At 33.5% G+C, this 18,618-nt stretch overlaps 1 protein-coding gene and 1 non-coding gene across 4 annotated transcripts in view; one reads left to right on the forward strand and one right to left on the reverse strand.

Annotated features, from left to right (window-relative positions):
• The window catches only part of LRBA (LPS responsive beige-like anchor protein), a 729,797-nt gene that overhangs the window by 308,702 nt on the left and 402,477 nt on the right, over nt 1-18,618 (forward strand). The gene's annotated exons all lie outside the window — the stretch shown is intronic.
• LOC116866762 lies at nt 14,751-14,896 on the reverse strand. Its single transcript, XR_004382460.1, has one exon. It is a non-coding gene; the product is annotated as a U4 spliceosomal RNA (small nuclear RNA).

Below are 18,618 nucleotides of genomic sequence, written 5' to 3' on the forward strand. Positions count from 1 at the left end.
TTTGGATTGATGGTCATTTTCTTTATTTGAAATAATGTTTATTTTTCTAATTATAAAAGTGATACATGTTTATTATAAGAACCTTAGAAAATAATGAAAAATATAATGAAATATTATTCATTGTGTGGTTTTAACATCTGTTTATCTCATTTGTTTTCTTTTAACTTTAACTTAAAAAATTACAGACTTTATAAGAGGTTGCAAAAGTATTCAAGCAGTCCCATATATCTGTCGTCTTTTTAAAATACACATATAATGACGTAGTTACTGAAAGTTACCATTCACCAAATTACACTCCCAAGGAGATTTTAAAATATTTGACATTATCTATTGACAAATACTTTTGTTTATTCCCTATACTATTATAAATAATGTTGCCATAAACATAGGGGTATACATATCCTTTGAATTCATGATTTTTATTTATTTGAGTAAATACCCACTAGTGGAATTACTGGATCATATGTTATTTCTATTTTTAATATTTTAAAAACCTCCATACTGTTTTCCTCAGTAGCTGTACCAATTTGTATTCACATCAACAGTGCCTGCAGGTTCCTTTTTCTTCATATTCTTGTCAATACTACTTTTGTTCTGGTCTTTTTGATTTTAGCTATTCTGATAGGTGTAAGGGGATATATCATTGTGATTTTGGTTTGTGTTTTCCTGATGATTAGCAATGTTGAGCATTGTTTCATGTGTCTATTGGCTATCTGTATGTCTTCTTTGGAAAAATGTCTATTCAGATTTTCTGCCCATTTTATACTCAGATTTCTTTCTTTCTTTTTTTTATTGAATTGAGTAAGTTATTTATATAGTTTGGATATTAACTCCTTATTGGACATATCATTTGCAAATATCTTCTCCCTTTCAGAAGGTTGCCTTTTTTTTTTTTTTTAATTGATGATTTCCATAGCCGTGTGAAAACTTACTTTGGTGTAATCCCAATAGTTTATTTTTGTTTTTTTTTCCCTTGTCTTTGGAGACATACCTAGAAAAACGTTGCCAAGACCAATGTGAGAGAAATTATCACATGTGTTCTCTTCTGGGAGTTTTATGGTTTCAGGTTTTACTTGTAGGTCTTTAATCCATTTTGAGTTTATTTCTGTTGATGATGTAAGATAATAGTCCAGTTTCATTATTTTGCATGTGGCTTTCCAGTTTTCCCAATACCATTTATTGAAGAGATTGTCTTTTCCCCACTGTATATTCTTGCCTCCTTTGTCATAGATTAATTGATCCTATAGGCGTGAGTTTATTTCTGGGCTCGGTCTCCTGCTCCATAGATATGTGTGTCTCTTTGTGCCAGTACCATGCTGTTTTGATTACTACAGCTTTGTAGCATATCTTGAAATCTGGGATTGTGAAACCTCCAGCTTTGCTGTTCTTTATTGAGATTGCTTTGGCTCTTGGGGTCTTTTGTGTACCATACAAATCTTAGTATTATTTGTTCTAGTTCTGTGAAAAATGCTTTTAGTATTTTGATAAGGATTGCATTGAATTCTTAGATTGTGTTGGGTAGTACGGACATTTTAGCAGTGTGTGTTCTTCCAATCCATGAGCGTGGAATATCTTTTTCCATTGGTGTCACCTTGAATTTCTTTTATCAGATTTTTAGGTTTTGGAGCACATGTCTTTTACCTCCTTGGTTAGTTTTATTCCTACGAGTTTTATTCTTTTTGATGCAATTGTAAATGGGATTGTTTTCTTAATTTTTCTTTCTGCTACTTTGTTATTAGTGTAGAGAAATGCTACCGATTTCTGGATATTAATTTTGTATGCTACAACTTCACTGAATTTACTTAGTGAATAAATCCAGTAGTTTTTTGGGGGATTCTTGAAGTTTTGTATATATAGTATCATGCCATTTGCAAAGAGTGGCAGTTTAACTTCTTCCTTACCAGTGTGCCTTTTCTTTCCTTTTGTTGTCCGATTGCGGTGGCTAGGACTTCTAGTACTATGATGAATGAAAGTGGTGAGAGTGGACATCCTTCTTTTGTTCCTGATCTTAGAGGAAAGGCTCTCAGTTTTTCACCATTGAGTATTATGTCAGATGTGGGTTTTCCATAAATGTCCTTTATTATTTGAGTTTGTTCCCTCTGAACCCCCTTTTTTGAGAATTTTTATTGTAGATAGATGTTGAATTTTGTCAAATGCTTTTTCTGAATCTGTTGAGATTATCATATGATTTTTATTTTTCATTTTTTAATATGCTGTTTCATGTTGATTGATTTGCCAACATTTAATCATATTTGCATCCCTAGAATATATTCCACCTGATTGTAGTGAATGATTTTTTTTAAAGGTATTGTTGCATGGATTTTGCTAATATTTCATTGTGGATTTTTGCATCTATGTTCATCAGGGGTATTGGTTTGTAGTTTTCTTTTTTTGTGGTGTCTTTTGTTTTGGACTGGACTCAGAATATATTTGGAATATTCTCGTCCTCTCCTATTTTTGTAGTATTTTAAGGAGAATAGGTGTTAACTCTTCTTTAAATATTAGGTAGAATAAACCTATGAATCTGTCTGGTCTTGAACTTTTAGTTTTTGGTAGTGTGTTGATAACCTATTTAATTTTGTTACTGAGTAGATAGTCTGTTCAGATTTTTTTTTTAAATTTCTTCTTGATTCAGTTTTGCTGTATGTTTCCAGGAATTTATTCATTTTCTCTAGGTTTTTCAAGTTGTTGCTATATAATTTTTCATAATCTTCTTTTATAATTATTTCTATTTCTACGGTGCCAGTTATTCTCTGTCATTTCTGATTTTATTTATTTGGATCCTTTTTCTTTTCTTCTTGGTGAGTTTGGCTAAAGGCTTATGATTGTAGTTTTTCCTTTCAAAGAACCAACTCTGGTTTCATGAATTTTTTCTATTTTTTTTACTTATAAATCGGTATTTTTTTTGTACTTATAAATCGGTATATTACTTATTTCTGCTCTGATCTATTTATTTCCTTCTTTCTATTCGCCTTGGGTTTATTTGTTTTCTAATTCCTTTAGATGTATGTTTATATTGTTAATTTGAGGGTTTTTTTTTGTTGTTGTTGTTTTTTGTTGTTTTTTTTTTTTTTTTTAGTTTTTGAGGTAGGCCTTTATCCCTATATAATGCATCTTAGAACTGCTTTCCTGTGTCCCAAGGACTTTGGATCTTGTATTTTCATTTTTACTTGTCTGCATGGATTTTTTGATATCTTATTTGACTCATTTATTGTTTAGTAACATGTTGTTTAGCATACATGTGTTCATGTTTTATCTAAATCTTTCCTGTGATTGGTTTCTAGTTTCATACTGTTGTGGTTGGAAAAGATGCATGCTATCGTTTTAGTCTTAGAAAATTTATTGAGGCTCATTTTGTGAACTTCACTGGAGAATATTCCATGTGTACTTGAATGTGTATTCTGTTTTTGAATGGAATGTTATGTATCTGTCTGTTCTGTCCATCTGCTCTAATGTGTCCTTCAAAGACACTGTTTCCTTATTGATTTTCTGCCTGGATGATCTATCTATTGATGTAAGGAGGGCACTCTTGTGTTGCCACCCGTTTCTTCCTTATGTCAGGTAATACTTGCTTTATGTATTTAGGTGCTCCAATATTGGGTGCATAATTGTTATATTCTCTTGTTGGATTGATCCTTTTATCATTATGTAATGCTCTTCTTTGTGTGTTGTTACAGTGTTTTAAAGTCCATTTTATCTGATATAATAATTGGAAAGACAAAGTTTGAAAAACAATTTCTTTGACTCCTTGCTATATCATTTTCTCTCTCTTTTTTTGGTGATTTTATGAACTTCTAGATGCTTTTCATAGGTAAAATTTTGAGGAATCTTTCCTCTTGGAAAAAGGACTGCAAAATGCAATATGCCAATTTTTTTCTCTATCCATGTAGCAAATAGGGCTTCTTATAGACAGCGACTAAGAAATCATTGATCATGGTTCTTTATACTATTGATTAGCATCACATCAACAAAATATTATGATTTTATTATATAGAACTGTGATATTAATTGTATATTTTTTCTTTGATCACTTTTTATGCCACAATTTTTCTGTGTATTTTCATCTGATTTTCTGTATGATGTAGTATATGGTAAAGGACCTATCTTCTACTTACTAAGCAGGAATGTTTTTTGATTTTGCTGTTTTATAGTTTGGTAATGTTCTTTGAGGCTTTTTGTGTAAGGTATTTTCTCTTTTATACGTGTCTTGACCAGTAGACCTGCTATCATAGGGATATTTTTTGGCAGTAAATATTTTGCTATATTCAAGAAGTTTTTTACTACTTTTGTCTTGCCCATCACTGTAAAATGGGAAATTACAGGAAGATAGCAATTACAGTATTTTCTAAGGATGGAATATAACATACTCCTAAAGACAAACTTGTGAAATTTTACCTTATACTAGATTTTGATTAGAAGAATGTTTGATGGGACTTTAGATTTTGAGGGTTTTATAAACTGAGACAGTTGTGATCATTTTTCCATTTATTCCTGTAATGTAATCCCCAGCATGTTAGTGTATCCAGACTGTCCTAAGAATGTCAGAGTTCATTAATAATAATTACTGTTAATTATTGCATGTTATGTGTCAAGCACTGTTCTAAGCATTTTTCACACAGTAATTCATTTAATCCTCACAGTAACCTGTGAACCAGTAAGCATTATTTATTATTTTGTACATGAAAAAGACAAAAACATTTTTAATAAATTGCCTCATGATTCCAACTCTATGCTCTAAGTTCTGCTGTTTTATTTTTTAAATTTAACAACATGTAATTATTATTTGCCCCAGAGGTACAGGTCTATGAATCATCAGGATTACAAATTTCACAGCAGTCACCATAGCACATTCCCTCCCCAATGTCGATAACTCAGCCACCCTATCCTTACCCCATACCCCCCGGCAACCCTCAGTTTGTTTTTGTGAGATTAAGAGTCTCTTATGGTTTGTCTCCCTCCCGATCCCATCTTGTTTCATTTTTCCCCCTCCCTTCACCCTATGACCCCACGCCCTGCCTCTTGAAAATTCCGCGTATCAGAGAGATCGTATGATAATTGTCTTTCTCTGACTGACTTATTTCGCTCAGCATAATACCCTCTAGTTCCACCCACGTCATTGCAAATGGCACAATTTCATTTCTTTTGAAGGCTGCATAGTATTCCATCGCGCGTGTGTGTGTGTGTGTGTGTGTGTGTGTGTGTGTACATACCACATCTTCTTTATCCATTCATCTGCTGATGGACATCTAGGTTCTTTCCATAGTTTGGCTGTTGTAGACACTGCTGCTATAAACATTTGGGTGCATATGCCCCTTTGGATCACTACATTTGTATCTCTGGGGTAAATACTCAGTAGTGTGATTGCTGGGTCATAGGATAGCTCTATTTTCAACTTTTTGAGGAACTCCATGCTGTTTCCCAGAGTGGCTGTACCAGCTTGCATTCCCACCAATAGTGTAGGAGATTTCCCCTTTCTCCGCATCCTTGCCAACATCTGTCATTTCCTGACTTGTTAATTTTAGCCATTCTGACTGGTGTGAGGTGATATCTCACTGTGTTTTTGATTTGTATTACCCTGATGCTGAGAGATGTGGAGCACTTTTTCATGTGTCTCTTGGCCATCTGGATGTCTCTTGCAGAAATATCTGTTCATGTCTTCTGCCCATTTCTTGATTGGATTATTTGTTCTTTGGGTGTTGATTTTGATAAGTTCTTTATAGATTTTGGATACTAGCCCTTTATCTGATATGTTGTTTGCAAATATTTTCTCCCATTCTGTTTGTTGTCTTTTGGTTTTGGTTTTGTTGGCTGTTTTCTTTGTCTTTCCCTTGCCTTTGGCAATATTTCTAGGAAGAAGTTGCTGCAGCTGAAGTCGAAGAGGTTGCTGCCTGTGTTCTCCTCAAGGATTTTGATGGATTGCTGCCTCACATTGCGGTTGTTCATCCATTTTGAGTCTATTTTTGTGTGTGGTGTAAGGAAATGGTCCATATTCATTCTTCTGCATGTGGCTGTCCAATTTTCCCAACACTATTTGTTGAAGAGACTGTTTTTTTCCATTGGATATTCTTTCCTGCTTTGTCAAAGATTAGATGACAATAGAGTTGAGGGTCTATTTCTGGGCTCTCTATTCTGTTCCATTGATCTATGTGTCTGTTTTTGTGCCAGTATCATACAGTCTTGATGATTATAGCTTTTTAATAGAGCTTGAAGTCTGGAGTTGTGATGTCAACAACTTTAGGTTTCTTTTTCAACATTCCTCTGGCTATTTGGGGTCTTTTCTTGTTCATATAAATTTTAAGATTATTCCATTTCTTTAGAAAAAAATGATGATATTTTGATGGGGTTTGCATTAAATGTGTAGATTGCTTTAGGTAGCATAGAGATTTTCACAATTTTGTTCTTCCAATCCATGAGCATGGAACGTTTTTCCATTTTTTTATGTCTTCCTTAATTTCTTTCATGAGTACTTTATAGTTTTCTGAGTACAGATTCTTTGCCTCTTTGGTTAGATTTATTCCTAGGTATCTTACGGTTTTGGGTGCTATTGTAAATGGGATGGACTCTTTAATTTCTCTTTTCTTCTGTCTTTTCGTTGGTATATAGAAATGTAACTGATTTCTGAACATTGATTTTATATCCTGAAATTTTATTGAATTCCTGTATGAGTTCGAGCAGTTTTGGCGTGGAGTCTTTCAGGTTTTCCACATAAAGTATCATATCATCTGCAAAGAATGAGAGATTAACTTCTTTTTTGCCGATTGAGATGCCTTTTATTTCTTTTTGTTGTCTGATTGCTGAGGCTAGGACTTCTAGTACTATGTTGAATAGCAGTGGTGATAGTAGACATCCCTGCCGTATTCCTGACCTTAAGGGAAAAGCTCTCAGTTTTTCCCCATTGAGAATGATATTTGCTGTAGGTTTCTCATAGATGGCTTTGATGATTTTGAGGTAAGTTCCCTCACTGCCTATACTTTGAAGCGTTTTGATCAAGAAAGGATGCTGTACTTTGTCAAATGCTTTTTCAGCATCTATTGAGAGGATCATATGGTTCTTGTTCTTTCTTTTATTAATATATTGTATAACATTGATTGATTTGTGGATGTTGAATCAACCTTGCAGCCCAGGAATAAATTCCACTTGGTCATGGCAAATAATCCTTTTAATGTACTGTTGGGTATTTTGGTGAGAATTTTTGCATCCGTGTTCATCAAGGATATTGATCTATAATTGTCTTTTCTGATGGGGTCATTGTCTGATTTTGGGATCAAGGTAATGCTGGCCTCATAAAATGAGTTTGGAAGTTTTCCTTCCATTTCTATTTTTTGGAACAGTTTCAGGAAAATAGATATTAATTCTTCTTTAAATATTTGGTAAAATTCCCCATGGGAAGCCATCGGGCCCTGGGCTGTTGTTTGTTGAGAGATTTTTGATGACTGCTTCAATCTTCTTACTGGTTATGGGTCTGTTCAGGTTTTCTATTTCTTTCTGGTTCAGTTTTGGTAGTTTATATGCCTCTAGGAATGCATCCATTTCTTCCAGATTGTCAAATTTGCTGGCTTATACTTGCTCATAATATGTTCTTATAATTGTTTGTATTTCTTTGGTGCTGGATGTGATCGCTCCTCTTTCATGCATGATTTTATTAATTTGGGTCCTTTCTCTTTTCTTTTTGGTAAGTCTGGCCAGAGGTTCATCAGTTTTATTAATTTTTTCAAAGAACCAGCTCCTAGTTTTGTTGATTTGTTCCACTATTCTTTTGGTTTCTATTTCATTGATTTCTGCTATGATCTTTATTATTTCTCTTCCCCTGCTGGCTTTAGGCTTTCTTTGCTTTTCTTTCTCTGTCTCCTTTAGGTGTAGGGTTAGGTTGTGTACTTGAGACCTTTCTTGTTTCTTTAGAAAGTCTTGTTTTGCTATAAACTTTCCTCTCAGGACTGCCTTTGCTGCATATCAAAGATTTTGAACAGTGGTGTTTTCATTTTCATTTGTTTCCATTAATTTTTTCAGTTCTTTAATTTCCTGGTTGACCCATTCATTCTTTAGTAGTATGTTCTTTAGCTTCTGTGTATTTGGGTTCTTTCCAATTTTCCTCTTGTGATTGAGTTCTAGTTTCAGAGCATTGTGTTCTGGAAATATTCAGGGAATGATCCCAGTCTTTTGGTACCAGTTAAGACCTGATTTGTTATTCGGGGTGTGATCCATTCTGGAGAATGTTCTATGTGCACTAGAGAAGAATGTATATTCTGTTGCTTTGGGATGGAATGTTCTGAATATATCTGTGATGTCCTTCTGGTCCAGGGTGTCATTTAAAGCCTTTGTTTCCTTGTTGATCATTTACTTAGATGATCTATTTCAGTGAGGGTGTGTTAATGTCCTCTACTCTTATTGTATTATTGTTGATGTGTTTCTTTGATTTTATTATTAATTAGTTTATATAATTTTCTTCTCCCATGTTATGAGCATAGACATTTAAAATTGTTAGATCTTTTTGTTGGACAGAACCTTTAAGTATGATCTAGTGTCCTTCCTCATCTCTTATTATAGACTTTGGCTTAAAATCTAATTTATCTGATATAAGGATTGCCATGCCAGCTTTCTTTTCATACACATTAACATGGTATATTGTTTTCTACCCCCTTACTTTATTCTTTCTTCACCCTTCACTTTAAATCTGGAGTTGTCTTTGGGTCTAAAATGAGTTTCTTGCATATAGCATATCATTGGGTCTTGTTTTTTTTATCCATTCTGATACCCTGTGTCTTTTGATTCGGGCTTTTAGACCATTTGCATTCAGGGTAACCATTGAAAGATACGGATTTAGTACCATTGTATTGCCTGTAAGGTGACTGTTACTGTAAATTGTCTCTGTTCCTTTCTGGTCTTTTAGTTTTAGGCTTTCTTTTTGCTTAGAGGACCCCTTCAATGTTTCCTGTAGGGTTGGTTTGTTGTTGGGAAATTCTTTTAGTTTTTGTTTGTCCTGGAAGCTTTTTATCTCTCCTTCTATTTTCAATGACAGCCTAGCTGGATATAGTATTCTTGGCTACATATTTTTCTCGTTTAGAGCTCTGAATATACTATGCCAGTCCTTTCTGGCCTTTCATGTCTCTTTGGGTAGGTCTGCTGCCCATTTAATATTCCTACTGTTGTATGTTTCTACCCTCTTGTCTTGAGCTGGTTTCAGGATTTTCTCTTTGTCACTAAGACTTGTAAGTTTTACTATTAGATGACGGAGTGTTGACCTAGTTTTATTGATTTTCAGGGGTGTTCTCTGTGCTTCCTGGATTTTGATGCTTGTTCTCTTCCCCCAGTTAGGGAAATTCTCTGCTATAATTTTCTCCAGTATACCTTCTGCCCCTCTATCTTGTTCTTCTTCTTTTGGGATCCTAATTATTCTCATATTGTTTCGTCTTATGGTATCAATTATCTCTCACATTCTCCCCTCATGGTCCAGTAGTTGTTTGTCTCTCTTTTGCTGAGCTTCTTTATTCTCCATCATTTCGTCTTCTATATCACTAATCTCTCTTCTGCCTCATTTATCCTAGCAGTAAGAGACTCCATTTTTATTGCACCTCATTACTAGCTTTTTAAATTTCAATTTGGTTATATTTTAGTTCTTTTATTCTCCAGAAAGGGATTTTATTTCTCCAGAAAGTGATTCTCTAATGTCTTCTATGCCTTTTTTGAGCCCAGCTAGCACCTTGATAATCATCATCCTGAACTCTAGTTCTGACGTATTACTAATATCTGTATTGATTAGGTCTCTAGTCGTTGGTACTGTCTCTTGTTCTTTTTTTTTTTTTTTGAGGTGAGTTCTTCTGCTTTGTCATTTTATCTAGATAAGAATAGATGAATGAGAGAACAAACTATTAAAAAAGTAGCAGTGACCCCAGAAAAATATACGCTAACGCAATCAGAAGAGACCCGAAACTTGGCGGGGAGAAGAAAGGGGGGGAAAAGTATGTGTATGTGTGTATATATATATGCATATATATATATATATATATATACACACATGTGTATGTGTATACACACACACACACACACACATTTATATGTATATCTTAGATTAGTGAATAGAACAGAGCCACACACTTGATTTTGGGTGTGATTTGGTCTGTTAGAAGAAACTACCTCCCAAAATTTTAAAGGAAGAAAAACATATATATATACAAAAATAAGGGTAAACACGATGAAGGGATGAAATATGACTGTGAAGATAAAAATTAAAAAAGATTCAAAAAAGGAATTGATAAGAAGTTGTTTGAAAAAAGAAAAAAAAAAAAGAATGTGATCAGGCTGGAGACTAGAACAAAGCCATGCAATAGACTTAGGGTATATTTTGATCTAGTAGAAGAAATTGTATCCCAAAATTTTAAATAAAAGAAAATCTAAATGTATACAAGAATTAAGGTTAAATACAATGAAGGGATAAAATATGAGTATAACACGAGAATTTAAAAAGATTTTTGAAAAGGTATTGATAAGATAAAGTAGTTTAAAAATGTTAAAATTAAAAAGAAGAAAAATTTAAAAAATAGAATAGGAAAAAAATAAAATAAAAAAAAATTTAACTTTGAAAGACTAAAGGATCATTGGAAAAAGCCATGAATTCTATGTGCTGCATTCCCCTAGCTCTGGAGTTCCATAGTTCTCATTGAATAGTGAACTTGGTCTTAGATGAGGGTTCTTGCTTATCTTCTGGGTAAGGAGCCTGGTGCAGTGATTCTCAAATGTATTTTCCTGAGACAGAATTTCACCGCCCTTCTCAAGGCCCTGGCTAAGTAACTGGCTTGTCGTCTTCTCGGTAGTTTTTGTTCCCTAAATGCTTTCTATAGAGTTCTGGAAGGTGGCAATGAAAATGGCAGCCTTCCAGTCTCCAGCCTGGAGGAGCTGAGAGCTTGGGATCCCACTTCTCAGTGCACCCTCAGAGAAAAGCAATGAATCCCGCCTGTCTCCCTGATCTCCGGCTATACTCTGTGCTCCGCTGGCCTGTGACAGAGCGTTTCTGTCTCTGGCACAGAGCCCTGTTTGGAGTCTCCAAACCCAGCTGGTATTTGCAGCGTGCTTCCGTGCTGCTCCTACCATAGGAGGAAAGTGAGTCTCCCTGGATCTTCCACTTCCTGGGTCCTTTCTTGAAGAGCAGTGGCCTGACTGTGCCTTGGATCATGGTTTAAGGTAAACCTGGGCTAATAGCATACTCCTCGTCTCGGTCTCTGTAGCCAGTGTCCCTGCTCCAATATCTGGGAGCTCTGCCACTCTCAGGCACCCCTGGTCTTTCTGTTACTTGGCGGGTCCTGAGGCCACATTGTCCCTGCAAAGGCTCAACCTTCCACTTAGCCTCTGGAGGGACATCCCTCAGTGGAGCAGAGTTCTCAACTTTCTGATTTTATACTCTGCTGCTCTCTCAGGGCGGTCTCTATTACCATCAGTTTGTATTCACTTCTCCCTATGTCTTACCTTCTGGAAAGTGGTTGATTTTCTGTTCCAGAATTGCTGCTCTGCTCTTCTCTTCTCTCTCCTTTTGAGTTTGTAGGTGTTTAGAATGATTTGATAACTATCTAGCTGGACTTCTGGGACCTGATGATATTTAGGTCTCCTCCTCCTCTGCAATCTTGCTTCTCATTTCTGCTCTTTTAAACACTAGCAGTTTGCCTCTCCTTGAGTCATACCAAATAAGTTGAATTAAAAATTATTTCTTTCTTAATGATAAAAAGTAGACTAAAGTATCATTGTAGAATGATGGACTTTGTTAATAAGTACCTTTCTATAATTTGTTAATATGAATGGGTAAACTTTGATTTTAGTTGAGAAGAGATTCGTGATACAAAGCCGTTTTGAAGACCTTCTACTGATACTATCACATCTGTTCCTATACTTGTTACATTGCACAAATAATTTTTGCTTTGGCTCGTTGAGGTCCCCAATACTATCACTGTAGTATAGTTTACTAGTATAAGTTATGTAGAATTCCTTTAAAAGCAATTTTTACAAATGCTGAATGTATATGAAGTACCTTTATAGTTACTAATTCTTCCATATTTTCTTGAAAATAGTGAATCTTAGTAAACTTGAAATTTTGCTTTCACCTACCAGGGAATGCTATCTTTAGTGCAGTTCTTGAAGTTATATTGTGACTGAAAAATTTATCTTCTTTGATTTTACTTTCTACTTTGGTACGTTTGTTGTGCTCTAAATGAAAGCCATGATTTAACCACAAACTGGCGTTTTTGTGGATATAAATAAATATTACCACTGACCTCTAGTTAGTGAGATGTTTAGATGAGGCCATTTCCTTCTTATTGGGAATTATACTGAAACATTCATTCAACTTTTTCCTTATGGCTTTTATTTTACGACTAGAAGTTACTTGTGAGATAATTCTTTGAAAATAGTGGTCTGTCTGTGGTCATGAAATCCCTTTTTTGGGAAGTATTTAGCTCTCAGTCTTGGAGATAGAAGTGTAAACTTAGCCTTATTAATAGCATATGTTAGCCAACTGAGCTGACACTGCTTTAAGCAGAGTTTTAAAAATGTAGCTCTAATAAACAAGGGCCTCTTTTTCTTCTAATTAATGTATATACATCTTCCTCTCACATTATTGATACATGAAGATAGATTACCATAAAGAATACAATATTTGTTCTTCTTTGCCTTATTTAGGGTCAAAGTAATGTAAATAATATATAAAGATTAGCTCTAATTGTTTGAAAAAGAGGGAAGTGGGAAATTGGATAGACCTTTTGACTTATATTTACTACTTATTATCAAAAACTGGGCTAAACTATAGCTTTTTCTTTAAAGATTTTTATTTATTTATTTGATGGACAGAGATCACAAGTAGGCAGAGAGGCAGGCAGAAAGAGAGAGAGAGGAGGAAGAAGACTCCCTGCTGAGCAGAGAGCCCATGCGAGGCTCGATGCAAGGACCCTGGGATCATGACCTGAGCCGAAGGCAGAGGATTTAACCACTGAGCCACCCAGGCACCCCTAGACTATGGCTTTTTCTGTGAATGGGAAATGTTCTTAACATATATCTTTAAACTTTCTTTTTTAACTCTGCTTTTGGGGATTGTTTTCCCCCATTTCTTAGTCCAAATTTATTATCTTCAGCTTCATTATTTGTATGTCAAACTGTGACTTCTCTTCTGATTGTCAGAGCCACATGGAACTATCTATTCTTTACCTTCACTTAGAAATTTCTTAGAAATATTCCCATTTTTCTTGGAGAATTTCCCAAACTCAAATATTTCCCAGGCATCTGTCTCCTCCTTTTTTGCCCATCTGAGTAAATATCAGCTCCATGTACTAACTTTGTCACATGAGTCACCAATCACTTAATTTTTTTTACCCCAACATTTCATATCCATCATCAAGTTCTATATATTTTACATCTAAAATCTGTATTCAGTACTTTTATTTCTGATGTATCACACATCTGTAGTCCAAACACCTGAAGTGTAGTAATCTCTTATCTGGTCTTTTTTTATGCCACTAATGTTTCCTTCATTTTCTACAGAATAGCCAAAGTAGTCATTCTGAAACATTAGAATGTTTATGCTGATTATGCATAAAACCATCCAGTGCTTTCCTGTTGCACTTATGAGAAAGCCTATTACCCTTCATCTTTTCCAGAAGACTGTATAATCTGTCTCTTACCTATCATTCCCACATCATTTCAGTACTGTACTGTTTTTACCTTATTCTGTAGTCACAAAACCCTTTCATTCATCCTCACTTCTTCTTCTTCCTTTTTTTTTTTTTTTTTAAAGATTTTGTTTATTTAGGTGGGAGAGAGCATGAGTGGGGAAAGGGGTAGACGGAAAGGTAGAGGTAGAATCTCAAAGCAGATTCCACTTTGGTCACAGAGCCTAGCATGGGGCTCTGTCTCACAACCCTGAGATCATGACTTGAGCTGAAACCAAGAGTCAGGTCCTTAAATGACTGAGCCACCCAGGTGCACTTATTCATCCTGACTTCTACTCATCTTTCAGATTTACCCTTAAATGTCACTTTTACAGAAAAGCCTTCTTTGCTGTCATCCCCTACTCACACCAGCCATCTAATGTTAGTCTAAATTATGTTTTTGTTATAATTTCTCACAGTATATACTAATTGTTTGCAGTTATATATTTACTTGCGTGATTATTTGTTTTTTACTGTTCTGTGTGCTTCCTGAAGGTACATATCTGTATATATACATAGTACCTGGCACATTGCCTTATACATAGTAGGTACTCAGTAAATAGTTGATAAATAAATGCTCACGATAACCTACACATTTGGTTTCTTTTTCTTTTTCTTTTTTCTGCTTAAAAGTGGAATTCTGTTTTTTATGGAAACATAAAGGATTAAATGCAGTGAAAAAGGCCAGTGCAGAAATATGTTCTACCTGTTATCAGCAAAAGTATGGGATATAATAATATCTCAAATTACTATGATTGGTGGCTTTTAAATTACAGTTTTGAGTTCTTCAGTCCAAAATGTGCTTATTGTACTAGAAATGAAGTAGTAGGCAATTTGAACTATAAAATACAGGTTAGCATACTTCATATTAAAAAATTGCAAGGAGCATTGTTGTCTATATTCTTTGAGTTTCTCTTTGGTGTTTAAGGGTAACTTAAATTTGACACTATGTTAATACTACTATAGCGGGAACATGGACTTAGAAAACATGTTCAGATTCTAGGCTTCCCAGTTGATTAATTGGAAAGTCTTGGGAAAAATTCATTGAACCTCTATGAGTCTTCTTTTCTTTCTATAAAATGGATATAATGAAACCTTAATAAAAAGTGTATTGTGGAGATTAAGATTTTATATTTTGGGTTTTTTTTTTCAATTAGCATTAATTGCGCCTCGGATAAACCTCTTTGGCTATGATATTGCCACTGCACAAAGCTATATATTTTGGGTTTTTAATGTAATTTTATCATATAAATATTTTACACATAAATGTACTGACATATTTATATAAACATACAAACTTAATATTGTATATACATAGTGTTTAAGATATTTTCTATAAATATATATTTATATATGGTATATAAATATAAACAAATATATTTAATATTCATCTAAGTATATATGTATATTTTATTTTTATGTTTATATATTATATAAATTTATATTTATATAAAATCTAGTATTTATACAAAATGATGTTTTTATATAAAGATAATTTTATTTTTATAATGTGGGTTAAATTAGTTATGTTCATCAGCTATTTGAATTTGGATTAGTTTGTGTTTCAAATGATCTTGGTGCTATGTAGATTTTAATTTAAATTAAGAAACTCAAAGTTACAGAATTTCTTATTCTAATTTCTGATACTGTACCTTTTTGTTTGTTTTATTTTTCCTTTCTGTTATGAAATGCTCATTTAGAATATAGATAGAAATACATTTCCTTGCAAGAACTGTTATTCAAGTAATATTGTTGATGCTCTTTTTGAAAATGAGTTTCCTAGTATTATATTTTCTAAAATATGTTTTACTAAATGCTATTTAAGGATGAAAGGGTTAAAATAGTATTTGTGATATCATTGTTAATAATATCTGATTAATAGTATTCTTTTATTTGAACTCACTGTTAGAGATAACTATATAAACAAATTGAAACTTCAGGTAATTTACCAGTTCTATATGCTGATAGTATTTCTTTGTATTTAAGAATGATTAATTAAGTCTTTTTGTTTAAGTCATGGCAACCGTTTCAGCTGACTGTGTAACATAACTGCAGACCATATATTTGTCTCATGATTTCTTCCATCAAAGCATGAAGAAGTGAATTATTGAAAAGATAAAAATAAATTTGTTTGCTTTCTGTCAGAGTTCATATCCACAGCCAACCTTGATAGAGGACCAGAATGATTTAGACAAGTTTGCTTTGGAGATTCATAACATATGCTTGCTGGACAGAATTGAGTTATCTCTGCTCTGGAGAGTAAGTTATTGTAGCAGGAGCTGACAGAGATGAAGATAACTGAGGGAAATTCAATTACCTTTTAGTGTTTTCTTTCTAATAGGATTCTTAATGTGAAAAAGATCCTTAGATGATGCGCCTCTCTTGTGAGATCTGCCTTGATACCTGTTTCCAGAATACCATGAACTTTTCAGTTCCAGACCTTCAATAAGTATGAAATAGGCAGCTCACTGTTAAAGAGTAGTTTTGATTGAAACATCTTATTTTTACTTAATGTCATTGGTGATCTTTATAATCATTGACTACTCTCTGTGGTTTTCTTTAACAAAGTGTATAGTGTTTTGTATGAGATTATTATTTAATATGTTGGGAGTTTTCCCCCACCCTCCCTCTCAACTGACCTTTTTGGGAGTGTGTTACAGCATCTCAGTGGTGATATATTGATATTTTCTGTCTAATTATCATAGACTGAGTCTTGGCAACCTTGTTTCAAAGTGCGTTAGAATTTTCAAGCTTCCATTTTCACTTTCCTCTGTCATTCTGCCAACCTTTTGCTTGAATGGTGTCTTTACTTTCATACCCCCTGACACTTTCAGTTTCTTGCAGCATGGCTTCCCTCCTTTCCATCTCCAATCCTAGAACAAATAAATTAAAAATGTTCTCTTGCATATCATTAGTGATCTAATTATGCTGTCCAGTGGCTGCTTTTCAGTTTTTATCCCTTTTGGTCTCTGTGTCATTTGACATTGATGACCAACACTTATATTTTGAAATTCTTTTTTTGTTTGACTTTCTTACCTCACACTTGTCTGATCAGCTTTTTACTTCTCATGGTTCTTGTAGTTTCACTTTTTTCTCCATTTCTTATTCCTGTTTCAAAAGTATAGGTCTACAAGAATACCTCTTGGAACTTTTAACTTTGTGCTTTTTTAGCAATCTCATGTAATGTTGCTATTACCTAAAACCTCCATAGAGAAGACAAGGCATTAAATAGTTTTTTAAAATTTTGTATTTAGTAGTTTCTGTAGGTATTTTAAAATGAAAAAAAGGGTGAGAAGGAAGGAGCATAGTGAGAAGTCCTCCTCTAACCATGTCCTCATCCTTCTAGGAAACCATTGCTAGTTTCTTGTATACCTTCTGAGTTTCTCCATACACATGTATAAAAATAGGAATATATATGCTTATCCCCTTTCCTTATACAAATACAAACACATGTATAATGTTCTATATTTTGGTTTTTAAACTTAATATTATTTTGGTGAATCTTTTTTACTTCTATAAGCAACATATGTCTGTTTCCTAATAGTGTGTAATCAGACTTTTAGACTTCTGTCATTTTCATAGATTGTCCATAGTGGTTGATAGTTTTTATTTTTATTTCTTCCTGATGTTTTAGCTTATGTTTCTGCTTTTTTTGAATGAGGTTGATTAGTTTGTAGCCATATGTCTTTCTGAGAACATATCCTTTGCCTATTCTGTTGGATTGTTTTTTTTCTTACTAATTTGTAGAAGTTCTACATGTATTAAGGAATCAGCTCCTTGTGTTGCAAGATTTTTACCAATTTGCTGACTTATGAATGATGGATTTTTGTTGTTGTTGTCCTATAGAGGTTTTTAAAACAACGTTTCTATTGTTGGATTTATGAATATTTTCTTTTATGACTTCTGAATTTTTTGATTGGTAGTTGAAAAGGTCTACCACTCATAGATTAAGAAGGAATTTCTTTATGTTTCTGTTAGTATTTCTACAGTTTTATTGTTTTACATTTAAATATTTTATTTGTAATTTATCTTAGGATAAACTGATATGAATATAACTTTATTTATGTGATAATATAGGTCTCCCTGTATCATCTACTACATAGTCTAAATTTTCTTCACTAGTTTGAGATACCACTGTTACCATAGAGTAAATGCCTATATATTTTTAGGCCTCTTTCTTGACATTTTATTTTTTCCCTCTTGTTCTGTCTGATTTCATGTATTGATGTCAAGCTTTTTAAATTGTTGAGGCTTTATAGTGTGCTTTAATATTTGTGAGGCCACACTCCTTCTTGCTCACATTGACTTTAGAACTTCTTTTTAGAATTTCTATGACTCATCTTGTTTATCTGATATAAGGTTAAAAAAATCATTTTCATTTATTTCTCATGGACATATCAGGTATGCATTGATATCTTTTGCAGATATTGATAGTTTTTCCTTCTTATTTCCAACTTTTATTCTTCTAATTGCTGTTTTATTACATAATTGAATTGGTTTATTCAATTATTATTGAGTAATAATGATTATTATTAATTGCTAGTTTCTGTTTGCTGGTATTTTATTTGGTGTTTAAGCATTCTACTCTATTACTATGAGTTAAGCTTTTTTTTTTTTTTTTCCTATTCTACATGTAAGTGAGATAAGCAGTGTACTGTTAAAAAAAAATAGTGGGCATCTTTTTAGTTCCTGATTTTAGTAGAGATGTTTCAGTGTTTTCCTAGTAATTGTGATACAGTTTGAGCTAAAGTAGACATATCATTTTAATGAATTACTAGTTTAGTTCTGTTTTGTTGATTTTTTTCCTTTTTAATAAGGAATTTTATCCAGTTTTATCATCCTTAAGTGGAGTGATAGAGTAGATACTGTGCTTTAAAATATATTAGGTATGTCAATATTATACCAGTATGATGTGCTCATAAGTTTTTTCCTTAAT

The sequence above is a fragment of the Lontra canadensis genome, unplaced genomic scaffold (genome assembly GCF_010015895.1).
Source record: "Lontra canadensis isolate GAN:19392208 unplaced genomic scaffold, GSC_riverotter_1.0 scaffold10, whole genome shotgun sequence".
NCBI lineage: Eukaryota > Metazoa > Chordata > Mammalia > Carnivora > Mustelidae > Lontra > Lontra canadensis.